This window comes from Stenella coeruleoalba, assembly GCF_951394435.1.
Source record: "Stenella coeruleoalba genome assembly, chromosome: 5".
NCBI classification, from domain to species: domain Eukaryota; kingdom Metazoa; phylum Chordata; class Mammalia; order Artiodactyla; family Delphinidae; genus Stenella; species Stenella coeruleoalba.
The window spans coordinates 26467793-26472090 of record NC_137150.1 but is presented as its reverse complement, the minus strand read 5'-3'; positions in this window follow the sequence as shown (position 1 = coordinate 26472090).

The following is a 4298-nucleotide window of genomic DNA, read 5'->3' as shown; positions in this document are numbered from 1 at the left end:
CAGAGGCATGCGGTGACCTCCGCCCAGCACCCACGAGGCCCAGGAATGGAGGAGCATTCCAGTCCTGGGAGGCAGGGGTGCCCGGAATGGCAGGTGGGCCTGAAGACAAGAGAAGGAGACAGTAGCACCAAGTTTCCTTAGTGACCTGAGGTGTTTCCAGAGGCAGCTCTGGCCAGCTGAGAGGGCAACTAAGGAAGAGGTTAGCAGGTGTTAACCCAGTGCTCCGGTGGGATGAAGGGACTGACCAGGAAAGGCCTCAGCCCAAAACCTGCTGGCTTTGACCTCTCTGTGGCAGATGCCATCCCTGACCCCAGTCCGGGCCTCTGCTGAACTTAGAGATGGCCAGATCACTTCCTTGAATCCATGTCTTCTTTTGTACCCCTCCCCAGAATTTTGTACCCCTCCTCAGCAGCAACTCCTCTACCTCCAAAATATACCCCACCTCCCACGCCTGTCCCTCCTCACTGCCCACACCCCAGTCCAGGCCACCATCAGCTCTCACCTGGACAACTGTGGCAGAGGGACACTATATTCCATTATGAATCAGATCACAATGTCCCCTACTCAAGACCCTCCAAAGAATTTTCTTCCCACTTGGAGTAAGTCTGAGCTCTTTTCCATGGCCTGTGAACCTAACTGTTGGGACTCCATCCCAGAGCCTCCAGTCTCACCAAATACCACCCTGTCATGCTTACAAGGCCAAGCCCCATTGCCCCCTTTCTGCACCCACCTTTGCCCTAGCTCTGCCCTCTGCTTGTAATGCGCTTCTTACCTAATGTTACTGCCTCAAGAAGCCAACATGATGCCTAATGTCTTCACACATCACTGTTTCCTTACTGCCTGCTCTCCCATTCCTGCTGTACCAAAGGCCCCATAAGAAGGGAGACTTGAACCTCTGCATTCTTCATGACTGTATTCCTGGAACAAGGTCCATCCCATAAAGGATGCCTGATGCTCATTTGCTGAATAAACAATTCTGTGCATCTGCCAATACCCCTCAAAGCTTTGGACCCTAAGGAAGGCTGGTACCTGGAATTTGCCAGGGCAGGGCAGGGCAGGCTGCCATTCTGGGGCCTGCTTTGATGCTAGGGAGGGTTCATGTGCCCCAGGGACTCCTAAGCAATGGGAACAAAGGCCCACTTTCTTGTCTTGGTGGAATCTTTGTGACAGAGCACTCAGACCTCCATCACCATGCTGATCACCCTACTTTATAACGCTGCTGTATTAGTCAGGGTCACCAGAGAAACAGAATCAACTCTGTGTGTGTGTGTGTGTGTGTGTGTGTGTGTGTGTGTGTGTGTGTGTGTGTGTTGTGGATGGAGGGAGAGAGAGAAAGAGAGAGATTTATTGTTAGAAACTGGCTTACATGATTTGGAGGCTGACAAGCCCCGAGATCTACAATTGGCAAGCTGAGACCTGAGAGAGCCAGTGGTGTAGCTGAGTCTGAAGGGCTGAGAACCAGGGGAGCTGATGGTGAAAGTTCCAGTCCAAAAGCCATCAGGTTTGGGGCAGGGATAAATCCGGAACTTGGGATTAACATACACACACTACTATATATAAAATAGATAACCAACAAGGACCTACTGTATAGCACAGGGAACTCTGCTCAATATTCTGTAATAATGTAAATGGGAAAAGAATCTGAAAAAGAATAGATTATGTATATGTATAACTGATTCACTTTGCTGTACACCTGAAACTAAAACAACATTGTAAATCAACTATACTCCAATAAAATTTTTTTAAATAGACTTTTTTAAATAGATGGATTTTTTTAAATCCACCATTTAAAAAAAAAGCCATCAGCCTCAATACCTAGGAACAGCTGATGTTTCAGTTCAAGTCCAAAGGAAGGAAAAAAACAATGTCTCACTCAAAGTCAGGCAGGAAGAATTCCCTCTTCCTCACGCTTTTTCTCCCATTCAGACCTTCAACTGAGAGATCACAGACCTAGGACTAGGTCCCAGCTCTCCCAACTCCCCTCCTATTGGTTTCTTTCCACAAGATCATTTTCCCTCTCCAGGATCATGAACTGGTGTCTGTAGGGAAGAGCCTGTACGTGAGCCTTTAACAGGCACAACTGAGTGCTGACCTTGCCTTGGAGACCACGGAGGCTCCAAAGAGAAGCCCGGCCACTGAACCTGAGGAATTCATGCTCCGGTGAAGCCACGCTTGTCGCCAACAGAGGAAGAGGCTCTGACGGTGCACCCTTGGCTGGTAACCTACTCCCGTCTGGAAAGCCAGAGCTGACAGCTTCAGAGGGGCACCTGGGAGGTGGCCAACTGGTCCTCCTCAGTCCTCACAGCCATCATGGCGCATCGCATCAAGCCAGGCACATCAACCAACTGCAATTCCGGCTCAGCCCCGTCTCCCCAAGGACGCAACAGCTGTTACGTCTGCTCCAGGAAACCACAGATCCTGCCAAGTCAGGAGGACCATGGAATGCCATCTGCGTCCAAGAGAACAAAAGTCACGTCCACTAACATATACAGAGCACTTGATATATGCAAGGACCAGCTCCTCTGTGTTGCACGTGTCCCAGGAGTTGTGGAAGTTTTCTGGTTGATTAATTGCTTCGCACAGTTGGGTCGTTTGGTTGTTTTGTTGCTGTTGTTGTTTTCTATTGTGGGTTTTGTTAGCTTGCTGGTAGTTGTCTTACTATTATGGAACACAGCCTTATAAATGTGGCTGTTCTACGGCTATCTGAAGAAAATGTCCAAGACATTCCTACAATAAAATCTTTGAGCGTGAAGAAATTGCTTGCATGTAACCTTCACCTCACCGATTCCTCTTATGATCTGAAAAGTTCCTTTGTTTCTTTTGATGACTGGGTCTCACGATTGTCTGCAGCAGGAGACTTCAGGGGTGAGGGAGCCCTCTGAATGTCAGCTATTGTTACCCCCAGTCTCAGGTGACGCCAAGGAAGAGAATCAGATTCTTCCCATAGGGTTTTCCCCATCGATCCCACCCAACTCCCATCACTCATCCTTTCAATCAATCATTCACATGTTCATTCAATGTGTATTTTAGCACCTACTGTGTTTGAGGCACCGTGGGGGGCAAAACAGACATGATCCTTGACCCCATATAGTTACAGTTTAGTGGGAATATTAACATCAAACAGATGAGTACATAAAAGTTTTCTTTGGAACTGTGGTACCTGCTGGGGAGAGAGAAGTACAGCATGTTTATTCATTCAACCACTAGATATTCACTGAGCACTGAGACAGGCAAAACCCTGCCTTAGGCGCTCACTGGAACTTGTAACAAGACAAAAGCTGGGAAGGAAGAGAAGGTCTCCTGAGGAAATGCTGGTCAAGCTGAGACCTGAAGAACAGGTAGAGTGTGCCAGGCAAGGAGAAAGCAGAAGAGCATGCCTGTCAGAGGAACAGCATGATGGGTCCTGGGGAAGGACGTGTCTGGAAGAATGGGCGGGGAGTCCCATGGACCTGGAGCACAGGGGCTGGTGCAGGTGAGGCTGGATCAAGGGGAAGTAGCAGGGCTCCACTGAGAGCTGTCAATTGACCCCAAAGGCAGGGGGAAGCTCCCGAAAGATTTTAAGCTGAGAGGTCATGTCCTAATCATTAACACTATACCAACTTGTAGTCTCCTCTTTATCAAGGTTCAAGAACAGCTCAAATTTCAGACTGCTGTCCTTCAAAGACACTGGCAGGTAAATTCATATTTGAGATACGAAGCACTCCTCACCTGCATGCCTTTCTTTTTTAAGATTTTTTTAATTGAAGTATAGTTGATTTGCAATTTCGTGGTCGTTTCAGGTGTAAAGTGATTTAATTATATATATATGTGTGTGTATAGATATCTATCTTCTTTTTCAGATCCTTTCTGCTTATAAGTTATTACAAAATATTGAGTATAGTTCCCTATGCTAAGCAGTATGTCCTTGTTGGTTATCTCTTTTATATATAGTAGTGTGTATATATTACTTCCCAGCCTCCTAATTTATGTCCCCCTTTCCCCTTCAGTAACCATAGGTTTGTTTTCTATGTCTGTGGGTCTATGTTTGTTTTGTAAATAAGCTCATTTGTATCTTTTTTTTTTTTTAAGTTTCCACATATAAGCGATATCATATGATATTTGTCTTTCTCTCTCTGCCTCCGTCCTTTCAACATCTCCCCTGTTCTGTTTTTGCTCTTTTCTTCCTGGTAAACCCCTATTCCTACCTCAGAATTCAGCCTGGACATCACCTCATCTGTAAGGCAATCTGACTGCCCCAGACCTCTACTGCAACCTATACTCACCTCCAGGTAACAATCAGCTCAGGGTGTGGGCCGGGA